This window comes from Oreochromis aureus, linkage group 8, assembly GCF_013358895.1.
Source record: "Oreochromis aureus strain Israel breed Guangdong linkage group 8, ZZ_aureus, whole genome shotgun sequence".
NCBI classification, from domain to species: domain Eukaryota; kingdom Metazoa; phylum Chordata; class Actinopteri; order Cichliformes; family Cichlidae; genus Oreochromis; species Oreochromis aureus.
This window is the reverse complement of record NC_052949.1, coordinates 27,915,050-27,938,401: the sequence shown is the minus strand read 5'-3', so window position 1 is coordinate 27,938,401 and position 23,352 is coordinate 27,915,050. Positions and strand designations below refer to the sequence as shown.

Below are 23,352 nucleotides of genomic sequence, written 5' to 3'. Positions count from 1 at the left end.
CCTGTAGGTGTAGATAAACTGCAGAGTCCTGGCCTGATGAGGTTGCTCTTCTGTGTTGTGCCATCCGCTTCGCTAGAGGTTGTTTGGTTTCCCCGATGTATAAATCCTGGCAATCCTCCTGGCACTTAACAGCGTACACTATGTTACTCTGTTTGTGTCGGGGACCCGATCCTTGGGTGGACCAGTTTTTGGCGCGCAGCGTATTTTGGGGTTTAAAAGCCACAGAGACCCGGTGTTTAGAAAAAATGCGTCTCAACTGTTCCGATACTCCTGACACATATGGGATCACTACAGGTTTTCGCCTGGGCAGCGGTTGTCCTTCTCTCCTGGATCGGCTGGAGCTTTCTTTAGGTGCCTTCCGGCTTTGACAAAAGTCCAGCTGGGATAACCACATTTACTCAGGGCCTTCTTGATGTGCTGTTCTTCTGCCTCCTGGCCGCTGTGTCAGTGGGGATGGTGTTCGCTCTGTGTTGTAGCGTCCTGATGACACCCAGTTTGTGCTCCAGTGGATGATGAGAGTCAAACCTTAGATACTGATCCGTATGCGTAGGTTCACGGTACACGTCAGCTTTTAGATGTCCCCCATTACTGATGGAAATCTCACAGTCTAAGAAGGCTAACCTGCCACTTTTCATATCCTCCCTGGTGAATTTGATGTGTTGGTCCACCGAGTTAATGTGATCCGTGAAATGTAGTACGTCCTGAGATTTGATTTTCACCCAGGTGTCATCCACATATCTGAACCAATGGCTTGGTGGTGTTCCAGGGTAGGATAGCAACACCCTCTTTTCCACTTCTTCCATGTACAAATTGGCCACGATGGGTGAAACTGGGGAGCCCATGGCACACCCATGTTTCTGCCTGTAGAACTGACCCTTGTATGTGAAGTAGGTGGAATGAAGACACAGTTCCAAAAGCAAACACACTTGGTCAATGCTGAGAGTGGTCCTGTTGCTGAGGTTGGTGTCATCCTGTAATCTCTCACGGACTACCTCCAACGCCCGTGACTGGGATGCAAGTGAAGAGAGATGTAACGTCGTGACGAGACCGTGGTTTCATCTGCCTCCATAATGACATCTCTCACCTTCTCAACAAAATCCAGGGTGTTCTGGATGTGGTGTTCAGAGCTGCCCACCAGCGGGCTGAGGATCGACGCCAGAAACTTGGTGATGTTATAGGTGACCGAGTTGATCATGCAGACAATTGGTCTTAAAGGTGCACCCTGTTTATGTATCTTCGGTAAACCATACAGACTTGGTGTAGACTCCCCTGGGTACAGCCTGTGGTATGAGGTCCGGTTGATAGCCTTGTCTTGTTCTAACTGCTTCAGACAGTCTATGACCCTCTTCCTGTAGCCACTTCCTGGGTCTCGTTTCAGGGGCTCATAAGTATTTTCATCACTGAGCAGTGACAAAATGTTCTCATGATAGTCTTTCTGGTTTAGCAAAACTGTGCACCTACCCTTGTCTGCCGGAAGGATGATAATGTTGTTGTCATCACTAAGTGATGTGAGTGCCTTCCTCTCCTCCATGGTGATGTTGGATGCTGGGGGCTTTGCATTGCTGAGACAGGCCGAAACTTTCGTCCTTAGTTGCTCTGCTTCCACTTCTGCAATATTGTTGTTACGAATTGCTGTTTCTGTGGCTGTGATCAGCTCCACTAGAGGGATTTGTCTCGGTGTGACGGCAAAATTCAACCCTTTAGCAAGAATGTTTTTCTCTGTTTGGGTAAGCTGTCTGTCAGACAAATTCTTCACCCACTTGTCCACATCCTCCATGTCGCATCCTTGTCTCTTCTGGCCACTGAGGACACTCTCCGTATTTTGTGGTGGTTTCCGACGTACAAAAAGTAAGTCAAACTTCCTTTGTTGCCTGGTCTTAGACTTCTTGTGCTGTGCTAGACGAGCCTTCTCAGTGAAGTCAAACACCTTTTTAAGAGTATTCTCAACTAAAAGCATAGTCAGTCTCCGTCGGATCCGCTCCTCTTGAGATTTTAGCATGTCGATGGTAAAATTTGTCTGCCTCACCCGTTCATTAAGCAACTGATGCTGTGCCTTCTGGAGGATTTTTGTTGCCCGGAAGCCTTTAACTGAAGAGCTCATTTGCAGACTTTTAGGAGTAATCCTGTTTTGCCGGCATCTGAGGCTGAATCTCAGGTGGTTCCTGTAGTCCGCCATCTTACGTGCTGTTTGCTCATACTGACGTACAAGCTTTAGGCAGTCCTTGCCAAAGTGGGTTAAAACGTCTTGATGCATTCTCAATCATCCAGGAAAGTAAATCTCCAAAAGTTGAATCTGTTCATCTGGACGTAGCGGCGTTTTTGTGGAGAAACGTTTCGTCACTCATCCAAGTGACTTCTTCAGTCTCAGCTGACTGCAGGTTTCCCCAAACCTTATAAACAGTACATTTGCATAATGACTGAAACCAGCCCACTGAAGGAACAATGGGCTGTGAGGTCAGTTCCTTAATCATAATTATGCAAATTCCCATGACCATTGATCAACAACCACTGACCAAAACCCACTGATCAAAGAACACTGATCAATGGCCATGAGTACCATTCACAGAGAGTTGGGGAATGCCTCAGTTTGATTTGCAGCATGTTTCACAATATGAAAAACACAATGTTACATGTTTATCTGATTACCTAATATCTGATTAAAAACATGAGGCCTTATACAGTATGTAAGCTTTACATTTCCAGTTTATCAAATACCATTGAGCAATCTTTACCTTTAAATCTAAGCTCTCTTCTTCCTCTCCTGTCCTGTCTTTCTTATCTTTCTCCATCTGTAAGTGAAGTTAGCTCCCTTTCTTTTTTCTCCCTGTGAAATGCAGTAGCTGGACCTTTAGCTAGCAACACACTGTGAGACAAACCACACACAAACAGTTTGTGTGTTTGCTGATGTTTTTTGATGGAAATGCTGGATTCGAAATCACCTGACACTTAAAAAAGTCAGTCACTTTATGTTCACTCCTCTTCAGTAGTGTTAGCTAAATGCTGAAGTACCGCAACTTATGGAGACCTGCAGTCATTCTGGCACTGTGGCAAAAACAAAACAAAACAAACAAACAAAAAAAACACCGTCCCACTTTGGCACTTGACTTTGGCACACATCGTCTCCTTTTATGTGGTATCCCATGGTGATAATACACAAACAGGATTGCCTTTCATGTGTTTCTGTTTAGGCTCAAATTGGTTAGATGTTTGGAGGCTCGGAATGACAAAATAATAACTCAACCCAATTGCATTAAAGGAAAATTAATGAGCATGTTTTGAAAATGTAAGAATTAGAAAGTACAGATATTTGTTTAAAAATAAAGGTAGTAAAAGTAGTCAGAGTAAGAACTACTCAAGTAAAGTACATTTACATGGAAATTGTACTTAAGTACAGTAACAAAGTATTTGTACTTCATTACTTCCCACCCCTGGAAACAACCAACTTCCATCAGTGCTTCCCCAAAAACACAACCATAGTTACGATGGTAGCAGTGATGTAAAAAAAAAAGTGTTTTTACTCTTTCTAAGGTTTGAGGTTTTTTGCATATTTGTCACACTTACATGTTTCAGATCATCAAATAAATTTTGAAATTCTTCAGACAAAATAAGCTGAAATCCATACAAAATGGAGCTATTTTTTTCAAGCAAAATCATAAAATAATTTTGTTTAACCCTATTTTTGGACTGCTAAAAAGAAAAAGAATAATATTTCTAGTATTTTTTTTAGAAAGGTGTATATCTGAATCTACATAGGTTTAAACTGTACCCACGTAGCAAAATTGGTATGGATCGGATCTGGCGCACACAATGTGCTTACACATGGCCCACATACTGCAAAGAATGATGGTCCTTTGGTGGCCCAGATCTGGTTTGCCAGATGTAGCGCACACATGGACCAGCAGCAGACACACTGGTGGCCCTGTGCTGGCCCAGAACAGTTTCAGCTCTGGCCCCAGGTGTCAGCCTAATGTGTACCTTAATCAAGCCATGTAATAACAACATGTGCCGGAACATAATAGTGCAAAAGTAACATGAAGAAACTCTCAGACAGTGAATGGACTGATTCTCATGGCGCTTTTCCCTATCCCAGATTACTCAAAATGCTCTATACAACATGTTACATTCACACACTTTCTGTAAACTGAGTGTTTCCTAACTACATTCATATTCACACTCTCAACACGCAGACTGAAGGAGCCAGGGATCGAACCATTAACCTTCCGATCAGTAGGTGACCTGCGCTACCTCCTGAGCTACAGCCACCCAGTGGGAAACATGAGTAAACCCTCACTAGGTTTTGGATACAGTGTACAGTCACAAACCTGTCAAACCTGCATTTGAAACGTTGGCATAGCAGTATAGTATTGTAAGACGGCATTTGGTTCTTCTAACTAAAATAGGAAAATAGGAACATAACTAGTGCCATCATTGCCAGACCTGGCCCACATCTGGTTGACCCTGACGTGACACCAGTCAGTCAGAAGTGCCAGTTTGATGCCGGATCCGGGCCTGACCTGTTTTCTATGAGCCTCGGCCACATAAACCAAACCACAATTGGGCCAGATATGGAATGCCATCGCATAAACAGTGCCATCTATGCCAGGCCTGGCCCATATCCTGATGACATACGTCTTACTATGCCAGAAGTCAGCCAGTAGTGCCCACTTGATACCAGATCCGGGCCAGACCTGCTACGTGGGTAATAAATACCACCAGAAATACATTGTGGCAGTATATAATAGAACAATAATAAGTTCGAGGGGGGACCTCTAAAATGCTTTAGAAGTGTTTCCTACTTTGTGAAACAATGTTAAGAAACACAGCTTTTTATATTTAAAAAATTAACTTATAAACATAAAGAAGTAGCGTGACATTCAGTAGGTTTTTCTACTTGTTTCTACTGAATCAGGGTTGATGAGATACTGTATGATAGGCTCAACCAAGACTGTATAATGTTTTAAAAGAGCTGTGCTTGATGTTATTCACCTGTGGCCATGAAAGTGATTGGAACAATTAAGTGATTTGGAATGGTGAGTGGATACTTTGATTTGGGAGTTCTTTCTTGCAAACACTGGAAAAAGTAAGTGAAGTAAAATGGATTCATTTTAAAACTGTATTTGAGGAATTTCAAAACAATCAAAATGCACCATTATAAGGAATTTATAGATGCAGCATGTGAAATATAATGATCCTATGGAAACATATATTGTTTAAAAGAAAAATTGAACATCTACAAAAGTCATTTGTTTAGTTTACACAGTGGATTTCAAAAAACCTCCCTTCCAAATCTCCAAATGTGAAATTACCTCTTGCATGACTGTAGTGATTCGCAGAGTCCTTTCAAGAGGCACAGCCCTGTCATAGGCATGGCGGTGAAGCATTTAATTTGACTTCTGCATGCTTTTTTTCATGCATGAAAGAGTGTGCTTTTTGTGCTATTCCATTTAAAATTTTTGATGAGTGAAAGAATTAGTTTCACTGGCTTTGATTGTTCAACATTGTTCATGAGCCACTCACATTGCTGCATTCTGTCATGGCCATTATACAAATAACCAATTTGTGAGGCAGCAAAAATAACTGCAGTCCTGACAGGGAGATTTATTATAATTAATGAAATCATTTTTCCTCCTTCAGAGAATGGAAGGTGATATACAAATCTTGGCTTTTTACATCCCCTCACAAGCTGACAGATCAGCTCTGGACAAATTGTACAACATTATTATTGGTTTACAGGACTCTAACCTAGAAGTAATATTTATTGTGCTGGGATACTTTAAATGTTTTTATAGTATTTGGGTAGAACTCTCTTCATACTGACTTTGTTAATTTCCTAGAAGGTAATCCCTACACACATTCTTAAATCTTAGTTTATGTTTACGGATCATACTGACAAATCTCAGTGACCTTAATCTCAAGTTCAAGGTCAAAGATCAAGATTTCTTAATATCTTGTGAATACTATAAGAAGGAAGTCACCTATGATTTTCAAATTCATACCATAGGTATATGTACTTTGCAGTATCAAAATATTGTGGACATTGTGTGGCCACGCTAACTCTAATACAGACATTGACAGTTACACATAATAGGTTGCAAATTCAAAATAATTTAAATGAGTTCTTTTTAGCTTTCTACATAGATGATTTTTTACATTTTTAAATTTTATTTGACTGAAAGTCAACACATGCCGGATGGAAACACCTAGCAACTAACATAATGCTTCAATTGACTAATATCAGTTTATTTTCGGCTAGTACCACTACTACTGCTTTCCTACAGCCTCATAACAAACTTTTTAAATGCTTCATGTAAAAATACTGTTTCCTGATATGTGCATTAAACAGGGCATATATCTTACAATGAAACGGGTATTAAATATGACCAAGAGGAGGTATATAGATGATAAATAAAAGAGGGTCCACGACAGATTCCTGAAGGGCTCTAGTAGTAACTGGAAATGAACGGAATTTTAAATTTCATAATTGAATAAACTGAGTGCTGCCATAGAGATAAGATTCAAACCAATCTAAGGCTGTATCTGTGATTTCAATAGAAGCCAGAGTCTCAAGAAGAATGGTCTAGGATATGGTGTCAAAGGCAGTAGACAGATCAAGGATGATTAGAATGGTTTATAAGCCAGAGTCAGCTGCCATGAAAAGGGCATTTGTGATTTCTACCATAGCTGTTTGTGTAATATGAAGGGAGCAAAAACCAGACTGGAATTGTTCATAAAGGTTACAGCCAGACAAGTGAGTGGGACCTGAGATGCAGGTACTTTCTCAAAGATTTAAGATATAAAGGCTGGGTTGGATATACAACGACGATTGATGAAATTTTGGCGATCTGCGCCAGGTTTTTTTAAGTATAGGTGTTATCTGCTGATTTGGGAGATCAGGGAACAATACCAGAGGTGAGGGAAGAAGGAATAATAGCAGGTATTATGGTGTTCAGAGAGGGTCAGTAGGCTCCAACCAAGAGAGTAGAAAGTCCAATAGAAGGTCCAATTAACAAGTGGATGGCTTGGATTTCAGATTAAGGTCAGAAACTTCAGAAACAGAGGAAAGTTTCAGACTTGAAAGTGCACCAAAGAAGTAGTTGAAGTTGAAGTTGAAAGCCTGTCATTATACACAGTATAACAAGATTAAAAAGCAGCTCCATAAAAGTGCACATATGCTATAGCACATAATATGAAACTATATAATAAAATAACCATACAAACAATGTAGACATACAATATAGACAGACAGTTTGAGCACTGACAATTTAACACGCAGGCAAGAGTTCATGCTAGAGATATTTCAGTGGAAATTACTTTTGTGCAAGGTTTAGTCATAGGCTGAGGGAAGTGAAAAAGTGGTTAGTTGCTTGTAAATTTTGTAAACTTTAGTGTTCAAAAATGACATTTAAGTATTACAATAAGTGGCAGAATACAAATTGTTGACTATGGAGGGCCCTTGTGTTCCCTTGACCTAAACCGACTAAACCTGCATATTAAGAAGATTTTGCTGAAGGTATAGCGTCCTTTTTAAAGATGACTATGGTTACTGTACATTTTCTTGTGGATGTCCAGATCTTTCATAGAGATGTTCCAGACGAAGGGCTTTAGCTTTCAGCTGACATAATTCAAAAGCAAACCATGGTCCAGAGTGGGTGAAAAAAGTGAGTGTTTTTTAAAGTAGCCAGGGCATCTAAAATTCCAGAGGCCATCATTATAATGAGCAACTAGTTCTTCAGGGGTGGATGGAAGATTTATGCTGGGGAGGCTGTCAATACCACTCAAAACAGCATTTAAATTAATGCCTTTGATCTTGTGAAATGAAATGACACGTTGGATATTTGCTTTGGATAGGGTGAAATTAACATCAAAAGATATTAACATGCGGCCAAAGATGGAGCAGATCAATTGCTATACAGTTAAGACGAGTGATGACAGGACAACCGATTAGGTCCAGGATATTTACTTTGCAGTGTGTAGGGAAATCATCATGCTGCAGCAGTCCAAACATATCCAAGCAAGAAGTAACGTCCCTAGTGAGAGATGATTATTGATATTGTCCATATGCAATATTAAAGTCTCCCAGTAATATGGGGAAAATGAACAAAATGGCTGATAAAATCAGCACTGGAGTTAGGTGGGCTATACACAGCAGTGACTATAGGGATATGTCCATTAGGTTATAGGGCAATGGATTCAAATTAGTTCTTGAATGGCACATAAATAGGTGAGACCTGCCGTGGTAGATCACAAGACCTCCCACTCTGCCAGATGCTTGAGGCTACCAGATTTAAATAAATCTGTGAGGAGTGGAGTCACACACTGTGAAAAGTCATTTAGTTGTTGCTATGTTTCAGTCAAACACAAAAAATTAAACACTTACCAAAAGACAAATTTCTTTAGGTTTTGCTAGGACAATGCAAAATGTGTGCAGCCATTAATTAACACAATGTGCAAAATAAATGGGAGGCTAGTATATAAAGTAAAAACAGAGTTTTTGTTATGTGCACCTTAATTCTTCAAGATAGCCCGAGCTCTCTCGGGGAGTTTTTCCTTAAGTAGCCTTCGGAAATAGTTCTTCAGGGTTCTTGAAGGACATTCTGAATCTCTTCTTTAGATGTTGGCTGCCTTTACTATGTCATCTAGACAGAGAACAGAACAGAGCTTTCCCTGTTAAGTTGATCCCATAGTGCTTCAATAATGTTGAGGTCGAGACTTGGGGGGATGTAAAGCAGTCTTTCAGTTTCTGAACAGGACCTATGAAAAGCATGAATACAGTTAAGTTTTTTAATTTTTTTTTTTTTTAGCTTAATGCCTGGCCCCACCTCTTGCATATATTGACAGTTGTACTGCATGCAAGCTGGCAACTAACAGGGAAACCAAGGCCAGGAGATAGCCAACAGATGTTCCCGTTTTTCATCCTATTCCATTTTGTCATATTCTACTCACTCAAACAATTGTTTCTGGTTAAAATGGCAACATTTTACTCATCCTTCACCACCCCCCACCATAGCCCTTCTCAGAGCTAGAGTTGTGATTTCAAGGTCCAATAAGATTCTTCATAATTGAAAATGAAGAAAAATTCTCGCTTGCCAGCTCCCTTGCCTGATGTGCAGATTTTGCTGAGGCTGTGCACATCCTTGAAATGTGAGCAAAGAGTGGAATATTCAAACTTTTTAAAGCAGAACCTCCTTCTGAAATTGCTTCCTGTGGCAGGAATGGCACGTGTTTGTGTGTATGTGGGTGCATTAAAACTCAAGCTTTCATCTTTAAATCACCCCTTTATATTGTCAAACTCAGCATGGCTTTTTCTTTGGTCTTTCTCTTCCACTTTGCGAAAAAGTTGTATGTAACTGTGTGGTTTGCCTAAGTTTTTATTTATGTCTGTGTGTGTGAGGGTGTTTGTGTGGGTTTAGCACACATTTACTTTACTGCATACCAACGTCCATGGCAGAAAAAAATCCTGAATAAAATGTATTAAATAAATATAAAAGAATGGCAGAACATACTAAATAACATAATAAATAACATAATAAAGAACAGAAAGTCTTTCTTATTGTTACATGAAACTTCATAGACAGTGTTAGGTGGCAGCTCATTACTCAGTCTAATTACAGTAATTCTCCCACTAAAAAAAAAGAAACTGATAACATCACATAGAAAATAATGACTTGAAGTTGAAGTTTTTTGCTGTTTTAAAAAACAGCAAAAAAAACCCCCAACTCAAAACAAAAAAAGCAGATGATTTTTAAAATTATATCCTGCAGTGTAGAACTGAACTGTACTTACATGTCTTTCATGGCTATTTATAGATAAAGACAGAGATAAATAAACATGTAAATACATATAAACATATAAAAATAAGAATAAAGGTAGAAAATAATGATAGTATGGCTGAGCATTCTCTGTGTAAAAACAGAAGCTAGCCTGGTGGACACATAATATTTTAGCACCTGTTAAAAGACCAAGGTGTTTCATTTTCAGATTAAATTGAGTAGCTGCTTCAGGAGAGCAGAGCTCCATGCATAAATTAACCCCTAGGTACTGGAATACCAGCCAGCCAACGCACAACACACATCACCCAAATATACTCTCTCTCTCACACACACACACACACACACACACACACACACACACACACACACACACACACACACACACACACACAATTAATAATTCCCGGTATGCTGATTCTTTCTCCTCTTGTGTACATCTCATTTATATACAGGAGCTCCTCAGTACATTGTATTATCAAAGCATACCGAGTGCTAAATGTGTACTAGACAATTAAAAAACATTTTAGTGAGCACCATGTAAACAGTGATAGTCTACTGAAGGTTACTGAAGTAACCAAACAATGAAAGACATTGAAGGCTGAATGAAAATGGACCTCACTAATATAACTGAGTACGGTAATTACAGTTCTTGATCTGAAGGCCAACTTTATTCATATTTTCTTGAGCTGCTTTAAATTCAAGCCTTTCCGAGAAAATATGGAGGAAAAAAACCCACTGTGAGTCTCTTAACAATGACGCAAGCAAAATTTGTACTCTATATTTTAAATGGCATCAATCCAGTCTGAATCATACTATGTTTAAGAGTTTAAGAGAAAAAAACACTCACCTTTGGTGTAACTGTTGTAAACCATTTTAAAATACCAACAGCACAGTAATAATAGTTACTTGCTTGGTAATAAGATTGTGTATGCACCTGAACTTCAGTGTTTCACTTTTATTTGTCTACACATAAATGTGCTGCATGTCATTTCAGTCAAAGCAGACAAAAATCATTCATTTTTGAGATGTAACAGGTAACACTGAGGAGCATTAGTTAATGTTAAGCCAGTAACTTTTCTCAATGTAACATGCCATGCTGTTCTCTTGTTTCTTCTTATTTATATAACCTACAAAAGACCAGATAATTGTTATCATCCCCTGATATATAAAACATTAGAAATGAAAGAGGAGGTACTTTTTTGTGTGAGTTTTAAAGTGATCCAAATTGGTTGGATCATCATCAACCAGTGAGCGCTGGCTGTCCAACTATGAACAAGCACTTTTGAGTCTTTCTTTGTTTTTGCATTTTTATGCCAATCGTCAATATTCCGTTTCTTTAAACTTTACCAGAACACTAGATTATGATCATCCTACAGATTATACGTAGAGTGAAATCCCGTCAGAGTGTGAATCATTGTGGTGACTGTTTTAGCCCATTAGGTACAACAACATCATTTTCACCAACCCTTTTCTAAAGTGTGCTGTAAGTTTTAGATTTATTTTCCTCCTTCCAGGCAGCCGCTGCTTTGAGTGCTTTCAGTCCGCTGTGGAGACATAATATGCAGGTGATCCATCACAAAGAAAAATTCCTCTTCTCCGTTTGGCCCGTGTAATACTGAAGCAAGGTCACATGGGCACTATGTTAAAAATATTTACCCACGTTGTATTCACAGACTCCGTAATATTTAACTGAATTTCAGAATTAGCATCTTATAGGCCCAATGTTCTTTTGCCTGTGCTTGGTTTATGATCTTGTTGATCACAATGATGTGGCCCATTTAAATAACCTCTCTTAAGATAACTGTTCAAAAGAGGTGTTAGTGAATCCACCAGAGAGTTTCTTAAGCAGAAAATAATTACTCAGAAATGTAAATGAAATTATTAACAGATTTGAATCAGATCATTGAAATCTGTTAATCAGTTAACAGAGTTTTAGGTCTGGTTTTTCTTGTCTAAGCTGAAAATGCTAACATGCGATATTTAATTGGAATTTTGAATAGAAATCTTTGGCCTACTCTCTAATGCTAAGGATGGCTTATGGCACCACCACTTCCAGGACCGAGCCAAAACAAAGCCAAGCTGGGTACATGCACATGGGTACATCAAATTGTTGCAGTTGTTGCAAGTGAATATTTGAGGATCACGACAGTTTCAGCTGTGAAATGTCAGGAATATATACCAGTTCTTGTCCAGTTATCCTTGGCTGTGTTTAGGGCTGCTCGATTATGGCAAAAATGATAATCATGATTATTTTCACTGAAATTGAGATCTCGATTATTTGACGATATTTATTTAACAATAACAATGTATTGAATAATGGCTTTAAAGATTGTCAAAAATAATCTAAAATAGTGTGCAAATACTGATTACAGTGCAAATGTTTGCAATATAAAAAATAAATGAAAAATGTAAACATCTATGTTTAGTGAACTTCAAAATACTGCACAATATTTGATCCACGTCTGACTCATGAACCCATAATGTTTCCACCAATGTTCCCTCAAATATTTCATGTGTCTGAGCGAACACACAAACTCCCTGAGCGGTCCCTTGGACCACTGTGAGCGACATCAGACGTGTGCACTGTGGTCACACCAGCATCTAATCCATCCAAGTTACATGGTTTATTAAAATAATCAAATTACAGCATTTACATTTATGTTAGAATTAACTGCTTTAGCCCACTTACAATGAAAATTTAAAAAAAAAATCCTGTTCATGACCTGTGTAGTATGTTAACACAATTGGAAGTAAAAATAACTTGAACTCCAATTTTGAAAACACAACTTTCTCTTTTTTTTTTTTTTCATAAAGCTCTGACTTGTATTATGAGTCTGTGGTCTGGGAGAGTCCTATAACTCTCTGTCTGCAAAATACAGTATATAATGACCAATGTTGGGCAATTAATTATATAGTTACTACTTCAAAAAAGTAACTCAGTTTGGCAAACAACAAAGTTTTTTGCAGCTATTTATTTTTTTAATGCAGCCAAGGCGTTTTTTTAAATAAACATGTCAAACTATTTACAGAACAATCAGCTGTTCTGCATCAAATCTGATGCCACACAAATTATTTGTGCCACTCCAAAAAATAATTTCTGTCCACTATGAGATAAAGGAGAACAGCCTGATACCTGCAGGCCTGACAACAGGAGATGTATCACTCCTGTAACACCTGTAACATTCAGCAGCCGCCTCATTGTTCTGACACACACAACAAAACTATTGACTACACTACACACTAACTACACACTAACTACACAAGATTTGCGCTAAACGTCTCAAATCTCTCACATCTCAGAACACCGCCCACTCCTAAAACTTCCCCCCGTTTCTTAACAACTAGATGCCACGTTGCCATATCATTTTTTGATTGGTCGACACGGTACTTTTTTCGACCAATAGGAAAGGGTGGGGGGTGTTTTTGTTTTTGCTCACAGGTGGAGAGTGCTTTCGTTTCTTCCGGCAGTAAATATAAACAAGGATAGTATTCAGGAAGAAAACCAAACATTGCATATATTTTTATCATAACTCTGGTTTTACGTGGCCTATCAACACAATTAAAAAACTGTTATAAAGTCCACACTTTTTCCGTCAATTGTTCCGTCTGTCCTGCTCACATCTCCAATGGTTGTACACATTGTCATTAATGTGGCTTCTCTGCACATCAGCCACGCCGCTTTGCTGGCTAAAACACTGGTGTCGGCACATAAGGACGCTGTCATAGCCTGTCAACAACGTTGATTGGCTGCGTATATACGAATGTGAATCGCATTATTGGCTGGACTATAGGATAAGGTGGCATCGTTCTAATCCCATACAGGAGCAGCCAGTCACTTACTGACTAACACTGCAAAACAGAATTGTTAAAGTTTTAATTTTAATTTCAATTCAGGTTAGATTTTTTTTGTGCGCAGAGACCGTGCCAGCAGTGCGCAGCTTAGAGGGAACATTGGTTTCCACACCACTGAAGTCGTTTTACCTCTCTTTTCAACCAACAGCATTCTTTCTTCAGCAGCCATTGTCCTCTCCTCTCCAAATAACTTCTGCTTAGCTTTCCGAGCTTTCCGAGCTTCCCTCGGGTCCCCTTAATTGTTGTGACGCGTGTTCGAAACGCAGAGAGGTGCGCTCGATTTGCCACACGGAGCAGCGCGAGAGTAAAGCACGAGGGAGGTGCTAATAATCGGCTCAGTCATTTTTAATGATCGTTGAAAACCCAGATCGTAATCGAGATTAAAATTCGATTAATTGAGCAGCTCTAGCTGTGTTGATAGCTTCAGCCGAACCATCATATACTTAAATTGCTTATCCAATAACAGAGCCTCATGTGTCTTCTCATTATTTTTGAAAGGAATACAAAACTTTGGTTTGGCTTAAGGGTCAGGTGTGATTACAGTATGGAAAATATACAGGATGCTTGTTTTATGTTACAGAGAAGAGGAGTAGGCAGTGTTATTACAGGTGTTTCAGTACATAACCAAAGAATTGAAAGACTGTGGGCAGAACTCCACAGAATTGTATCTGACACTTTATAATTTTTTTTAACTTCATGGAAGAAGGGGATATGTTGGATTCACTGAATGAGCTACATCTTTTTTGTCTGTATTATGTTTATTCGCCAAAGATTGAAAAAGCAAGAGTAAAGAGCAGAATCAGTGTCAATCAGTGGAACAACCATGGCATCTCTACACAAGGAGGACAGGCACCTCTTCATCTGTGGCATACAGGTGTCACAAACAATGTGGGAATCCAGTCGTTTATAAATTACATTTTTCATGTCGATAACTATTATGGCATTGATGAAGGGCCATTACCAGAACTTCAGTCAAACAATAATGTCATAATTCCAGATAATGACGTCAACATTAATGAGACCGCAAAGAACATTATTCAACAAGTGAATCTATTAGAAAATGATGGAAATCAGGGAATAGATGTGTTTCTTCACTTTTACGCATTTTGCATTGAATCAAATATTTTTGCTTAAAAAGAAAAAAAAAAGAAATATAAGAAAACATATCTGATCAAAACTAACAACATACTGAAAGCATTTTCCTTAAAATGACAGCAGAAACTGAGACAGCAGAAGAATAAACAGATCCAAAGACAACCATGTCAAAGACACATGCACGGAGTAATGTGAGACAAAGACTATATGTTCACACTCAATAGTCTAAATAAACTTCTAAAGTACTGTTAAATAGTTGGTATCTACCTGTATGAATCCTGAAGAACAATCACCGTAATGAGTCTTAAAACATCAACCTGACTGAGGCAGATGAATTTGGGAATATTAAAACCTTGACAAGTTAACACAGTCCTGCTCAAATGGAATACTAGTTTGTATTCTAATGCAATATAAGATTTATAAAATAAACATACTGACCTTTTTGACTTTTTTGAAGAGTTCCAGGTCAGCTATGTTTTCCAGGGTTGGATTTGATGAATTGCCAACCAGAAGAGAAAATGCTGTTGGTGACAGAAAGTTAGGTGGTTAGGACCACCATGTACCAAGCTTACTGCAACAGAATTAAAGGAAAAGCAAAACTGTCAATAATGTTGCCTGTAAAGATCCATATCAGTTAAACAGTTCACACTATTAATCTTAGAAAAATAGGTAATTACCAGTACTCTCAAGAGCCAAGTTCTTGCAGTTTTATTTCCCCTCAAACATGGGTGACCCTGCAATGGTGTCCATCAGTAGTCTCAAGAATTCCCTCCTTGGCCCACCTAAGTCAACCCCTTCCTCATTTCACACAGATCATCAAGTTGGGATCCTTTGAAAACCATGCACGGCTCCCTCCCACACAGCAGAGCGATTTATATTACATTTGCACTGCTTTTTTGTGCTAATTTTGCATTACAGTTCCAGCAGTATCTCTTGAAGCGGGACTTTTTCTACACTAAAAAAAGAAAATAAAACACAAAATAAAATATATCAGCTACATGGTCATTTTACAGAATTTGAGAATATGTGTCATACTGATCATAGAGATTTAAAGTTTTATATTGATTTGACAATTCTGGAAACCTGTAATTCAAATTCCGTACATCTGACTCTCCAAGCTTGCAATTATAGCTTGATTTAATTATTCATCATCTGAAGGATTGCCAGAAAGTGATGCCGCGAGAGTTAAATGTGAGGAGTAATCATCAGCGTTAACACTCATGGCAGGGATGTCATCACTTCTTGCCATGAAACCTCTGCTGTGACTGCTTGTGCCAGGTTTGTTATCACTTCTTGCCACGTAAACCTTCATCACAAATGCTGCTCCCATCACTTACTTGCTTTGCTCTTCATCTTTTACCAACACTCCTGGCAATACAGTTGGTGCCAGTATCATCTTCTTCATCACTGCTAGTGCCCGGGTTATCACGCTTAACATGACTTCTAAACCTTTTAGTGACTTGGCTGCTCATGTCTCGTTGAATTTGTTGAGTATCAACTTCAAAACAATCATTGTCACTGTCCTTATCAGTTGCACACCTGCTTAATGCTGATTTGGAGCTGGAGAGGTGGGAAAGATCTTTGTCCTTATCTGATTCACTCTTCAACAGAGAAAGACCAAAAATATACATCAAAAGCAAGAAATTATAGTTTATCTTAAACAAATTAAAATAAGAAATATCCATCTTGGTTGCTCCCAAACATTTGTTTTAAATAAATATATGTTATTTTGCTTGGAGACAAATTGTTGACATTTTTTCCCAAATGATGATACTTTTTCGTTTTATTGGGATCTTATTAAAAGTGTCCTTACATAGAGGGCTTTGATTTTAAATACCTTTGGGATTAGCATCTCCGTTAGCTCGTGAAAATCTTGGAGCTTTAGACACACCAGCTTATTGTCACAAGCCATTAGAAACTTGAGGCTACAAAAAATAAATAGGGACAACAGAAATGGCAAATTAGTTGAAACTGATGTAGTTAGGCAAACAGAAGAGTTAATTTTATATACTGTATTGTATTATATCATATATCATTATATAGTATCTGCCTTGGTGGGGTGATAGTGAGTGACAGTCTTTTTTTTTAATAAGATCGGAAACTTTGCCATTATAGAAATATGTTACACTAAGGTATTGTAGTACATAGGAGCCAGATTTACCAACTCTTTGCAACGGGGCATTGAAAAAAAAATACTGTTGGTATTGCACACATTATACCATCGTGGCTCAAGAGTTGGCAGTTCGTCTTGTAATCGGAAGGTTGCCGGTTCGAGCCCCGGCTCTGACAGTCTCGGTCGTTGTGTCCTTGGGCAAGACACTTCACCCGTTGCCTACTGGTGGTGGTCAGAGGGCCCGGTGGCGCCAGTGTCCAGCAGCCTTGCCTCTGTCAGTGCGCCCCAGGGTAGCTGTGGCTACAATCACCAGTGTGTGAATGGGTGGATGTGTGAATGGGTGGATGACTGAATGTAGTGTAAAGCGCTTTGGGGTCCATAGGGACCCCAATGTACCACTTTTTCCTTTACTTTCTCGTTCAGGAAACAACCTTGTGTTCATCTGAAACACCTTCCTGTTCATTTGAAATGCCTTGGTTTTCAGTAGTGTGTGTAAAGGCATTTCAGTGGAGTGTGTGAGAGCGTTTCAGTAGTGTGTGCGAGAGTGTTTCAGTAGTGTGTGTGAGAATTTTTCAGTAATAATCTCCCTAACGGCACCTAATAAATCAAATCAAATCACTTTTATTGTCACATCACATGTGCAGGTACACTGGTACAGCACATGCGAGTGAAATTCTTGTGTGCAAGCTTCACAAGCAACAGAGGTGTGCAAAATACAATAACATAAGAACAAAGCAAAATATAAGAAAGTGAATCTGAGAATTACTGAATATGTATACCAAATATGTATATATACGTGTGTGTGTGCATTCATATATATAAAATAAAATAAAATAAAATAAAATATACAATATACAATATACAGAGGTTAGCAGTTGGATATTGTGCAAAAGAAATGGCATTTATGTACAGTATGGAGTGCATAATGTTGAAGTTCCAGTAAGTGAAGGTGAGGTGTCTATGAAGTGTTCAGCAGTCTGATGGCCTGATTGAAAAAGCTGTCTCTCAGTCTGCTGGTTCGGGACCGGATACCGCAGTAGCTCCTGCCTGATGGAAGTAGCTTGAACAGTTTATGGCTGGGGTGACTGCAGCCCTTATAACCAATAAACAATCCTATATGTGCAGATTAGGTCCCACACCCGCTTTCACACCTGGGCGCATGTGATTAGAGGATCACCAGGGGGTCCTTTGTCCCTCCTTGGGGGGATACTCCCACTGGGTTTAAATCTGGGACTCTCGGCCATTTGACCTTAGAACTGAAGAAGCTTCTCGGATGAGAGGTGAAACGTCTTCAAGCAACTTAAAGAAGTCCAGACGCTTTTCTTTGCAAACTCCTTTGACTACGATGACCTGGATGACTGAGAACCTTCACAGACATATATGTGCAGAGACTTTTATCTCATTAACTAAAAGCAATGTCAGACTTTTGGTGTCATTTGAAACCTTATCATCAATAGGAATAGACCAGTTTCCTTCATGGGCTTTTTTTTTTTTTTTACTGATTTATATTATCTAATAAAACAACATGATCATGGACAAATAACTTAAGGAAGTGCCATTCAATATTAGTTTTAATGGATTAAATTAAATTTACACCTAATACATGTGACAGTGTCAGCCCCACAGACAGAAAGAGACAGCACTTATTTCTGAAGAGGGGATCCAGATACATTTAATTCAAATCTTGTCAGGTGTTTGAAAAGGATTTGCCACAGGCAGTCGCTTCAAACATTTTAAATCCCCATCAGCCACAGAAACATACCTTGGATATCCTATTTCAAATATAGTCACACACAGAAAATCACATTGAGCTAATATCGCTGTGGCAGATTATTGGTCATAGAGCTGCAGATGAGGAGATTCTTCCTATTTTATTTTCTCTTGCTCTAATTATCATTAATCACTATTAAATGGGACATTACACCCACATTTGCACCACAGTAGCTTTGTTGTGAAGGATCTTGGATTACAATTGCATCAGAACACCAGTGCATGGCTTTTTTTGAAGAAAAATATCTGAAGAAAAAAAACCTAAATTTGGGTTTATGCTCAATTACCATTGCGGTTTATTTTGTATTAGCACAGCTGATTTGATTGAGCGATGCTTCTGCCACATTAGAAAAAAAAACATGGTGGAAAACGACAGCAAAAAAGCAATGCAGATACATATCCAGAGTGTGATCAGCATATTTGTACATGGCAGCAAGACTTCTCCATTTGTAGGTTTCTTGATAGTATACATTATCCTGTTAATCTGAAGAAGGATCCAAGGATTAACTAAGGCTGAGACAGGGAGCATCATTTCCAGCCCAGCGCTTAGAAAGCTGTTAGTGCTAAGCACCCTTCTTTCCTGTATCGACTTGCTGTCTCCATATTTCCCTATCCCTGAAGGCACCGAGCCATCATGCCATAAAGACACTGTCATGACCCCTTGTTGTGAATAATAGTGACCATTCATACCCTGTTCATTCAGTGCAGCTTTCCATCCAGGTTTAACTGACCTAAAAATGGCCAAAGAAGCTGCTAACTCACCAAGTACTTAGAAGAGCTGCATTCAGTGGAAAGTTTTAGTGTGGTTGTTTTTTTAGAGGGTTTCCCATGGAATCATGTGAAAAATTCTTCTTTAATTTTAATATTTTGATATATTTCCAGTATTTATCAAACAAGCTACAGTTTGATGTTTGACTTAATGCTGGCCTTATTTCACTGTTACTGTTGATGTATTTGATGAATCACATGTTTTTCAGCTTTAAACTGAAACATTATTTTTTGTTATATGTTTTTGGAAATTTTTGATGGCAGTGCTTCTGCAAATGTAAGTGGTGATAATGAAATGTCTTTCTGCCATTCATGAACTTGATTATTTAAGGCAAAACTTTAACAAAGCTAGCACTGACAATATGCATTAAATGCTTTGTGTGTTTTTCAGTGTGTGGAAGATATTAATTAGCAGTCCCTTGATGACTATAATATAACTCTTTGCTACAGATTTCTGTGTTGTTTGCTAATGGAAAGAATGGAGGAGAGGCTTGTTGTAGATGTTTGTTGTTGCCTTCAAACATGTAGTTATAGTTGTGAAAGGATGTAAACCTAAAAGTTATTGATGCCTAAACCTAATCAAACAAGGGAAAACAATTAGGTAAAAAATGTGAAAGATCGGATGTGTTTTCAGTCATCCAGGTCATTGTAGTCTGAGGAGCTTGGAAAGAAAAGCATCAAGTTTGCTTGAAGACATTTCACCTCTCATCCGAGAAGCTTCTTCAGTTCTAAGAGCAACTGGTGGAGCACTCCGGGCCATTTGACCTCAGTAAATCACATGATAGGGTGGGGCTAGGTTTCACAATGGGTTCACCCGAAACCTTGGCTGATTGTGACCCATATCCATTTTCACCCCTTGGCTCGTGTGATTAGGTAGAAGATCAATAGGGTCCATGCGGGTCCATTACCCTCTTGGGGACACTCCCATAGGACTTAAAAATCTGGGGCTCCCCACCAATTGCTTTTAGGACTGAAGAAGCTTCTCGGATGAGAGGTGAAACGTCTTAAAGAAGTCCAGACGCTTTTCTTTCCAAGCACCTTAGAAAGATGGGATGTGAACTTACCTTACTTGACTATTAGTACTTAGAATGTTCCAATGAAATTCTCGTGCATTCTAGGCCTTTGCAAACAGGATATGTTCCAGTGACTAATTTGTTTATAGTCCAACTCAGTGAATAGAGCTAACTCAGGTCCCACTAATGTCTGTGAACACCAAACCAAAACTGATCACAGCATGGACTTGGACAATGTCAGGGGTCACCAAACAGTAGACAAGTCAATGCCATTTGTAAAAAAAACTCTATATAAAGGAGTGGAGGTGAACCTAGCCATAAACTGGTCACTGGTGATCTGGTGGATACAATGGGATGTAAAAGTCACTTACATGATTTAAATGGCTAAATTTGTGCCTCCAGTATGTACTTTTATCAGTATTACTAAGTTTTACTCTGTCCGATACATCATGTCCGATACACATTACAGCTAAAACTTGTTAGATTCCCACTCAGAACTCTAGTGTTACGGAACTGTATAATATTCAGCAGAATGAAACACAGTGTTACCGCTGAATCTAAGGCTATGTTCACACTGCAGGCGAAAGCGCATCAAATCCGATTTTTTTGACCCTATGCGGCCCATATCCGATCATGGTATGACAGTGTGAACGGCACAAATCCGATATTTTCAAATCCGATCTGGGTCACTCTGTGGTACTGAATCCGATACATATCCGATGTTTTAGAAAGCGACTGCTGTTTGAACGGTCATGTCGCATTAAATCCGTCTTTTACGTCACTGACACAGGACAGATGCCAATTATCAGCGCCGGAGAAGCGCCCGAGAAGACATCGCGAACGCTTCCTGGCCATCCAGCGTAGATGTCAGTGAAACTGTTGGGAACACAACGTGAACATTTTATTTGTACTGTATAATCTGCAGATTCTGACCGAAATCTGCAACTATCCTTTGAAGCACCGCCTCTCTAAAACAGCAATAAGGATAATTATTAGGCTATCTACATTATTATGTAAATAACAAAATAACTTAAAGCAAAAATTGGGAAACGTAAAGTCCGAAGTCTTTATATTAAGGGCCATCAGTCAAACAATATTGTTTGCTCTGGGTCTAAACAGAGCGAGTTGTGTGTGACGTCTTCTTTTGCGCATGCGGGTCGCTTTGATCGTTCACACTAGAGCACGTTTGCTGTCGCATTTTATTTGTAGTGTGAACAAGCAGACAAAAAAATCGGATTTGATCAAAAAATCGGATTTGAGCATTAAGACCTGCAGTGTGAACGTAGCCTTAGTAACATGTTCCTGTTACATTGACAGAGGTGTTGAACTTAATAGTTAGTGTGAGTTGTTTGAACAGCGCGAAACTGCAATAAATGATGAGGTACAGTAGGCTCACCAGTCTGGCCAACACATAAAATTATCTTTCTTCTGCTCTTTCTGTAACTATTTCTGTCTAATTACAACTTCTATTTTCGCCCTCTTTTTTCCCTTCTCTATTTGGCAGACATTCTCACTTTATTATGGCCCACACTGGCCTTTTATTGCCCACCAGCAGCACACTTGGGCAATTTGTCATTGGGAGAGTGGGGATGGGTTCTTTTGGCTGCCTCTGCCACTCTCACCTAAAAATCTAATCAGATCAGCAAAGGACTCTAATCACTTCCTCTCTTGCCTTGATTGCATTTATAGAAGTTCTGCTGTGCTGCACTCTCCCAATCAAGCATTTCATAATTACTCTCCTCTTATAACTGTTTATTTATATACCCCTGTACAGTATGCTCTTTGCCAGTGAGGGAGGAGGAGAAGTTTGTGGAGGTGAGGAGGGAAAGCCTTCGAGAAAAATCTGAAAATTATTGTCAGCCGTTTGTGCTTGAAATAAGTTATTTACCATCTTTGTATTCATGGGGGTCATTGTGTATATTACCACATATTGAACAACTATAATGTAAAGGTAATACATTTTTAGGCATTCTGCCAATCTAAGAAGTAAGTGACAGATTTTTTTAATACCTAAAAAAGCAGACTTTTTCTCCTGTGCTAATATTTGTGTGCTTGGATAAAATACTATGGGTATAGTTTTGTATTTTTAAGTTATTATTATTTATGGCACAAATGCTAAGCTAACCAACTTTAATCTATAATGTTATGGGTTAGGGGTAACCATAAAGGAACTGTAGCCCCTAATGCAAAGAAGATATTTTGTGAAAAAATGGTAAATAGTTTTTGATGCATGTAGGATGATTACATTTTTGCAATGAATGTTTATAGCTGCCAGAAGTGCAGACGTCTTTCAGTTCCTGTTTTTTCTGAAATGTGTTTCTTACTTATGAAGCCTAGTTTCAATAATAATACTGAGATGGGAACAGGAAAATGTCAAAGGAACTTCACTAAACAATGGTTGACATCACAAAGGGTATGTCCATCCATCCATTTTCTTCCGCTTATCTGGAGTTTGGTCGCAGCACCCTAAGCAGAGAATCACAGAACTCCTTCTCCAAGCTGTAGCCTCCTCCAGCCTTTCCTGGGGAAAAATAAGGCACTCTCAGGCCAGCCAAAAGATATAATCTCTCCAACGTGTCCTGGTTCTGTCTCAGGGCCTCTTCCCGGTAGGACATGCCCATACTGACATCATGAGAATGCCTGCCTCACCCAGTTTCCTGCACTTTGAGTTTCCCTGAGCTGGAGATCAGTCCGTCAGGGTCTCTGCCCCTGGCCGTTGCCCAGCACACACTGCACCCAACTCCTGTGGCACCTCCTGCAGGTGGTGGGCATGTAGGAGGGTGGACCCATAATCCCCTCTTTAGGCTGTGCTGGGCTGGGACCCATGGACATGGCCACAGAGTGTGGCACCGGTAACCATATCCCTCCACACCTCCACCACAATAAAGTAGCAATTCACGGAGGGGACAAAGGGTATTGTATTTTATATTGTATTGTATTTGCAGTTTATAGACAGAAAAATAGTAAAATA

At 39.2% G+C, this 23,352-nt stretch overlaps 1 protein-coding gene across 1 annotated transcript in view; it reads left to right on the top strand.

Annotated features, from left to right (window-relative positions):
• The window catches only part of ca10a (carbonic anhydrase Xa), a 305,283-nt gene that overhangs the window by 259,858 nt on the left and 22,073 nt on the right, over positions 1–23,352 (top strand). The gene's annotated exons all lie outside the window — the stretch shown is intronic.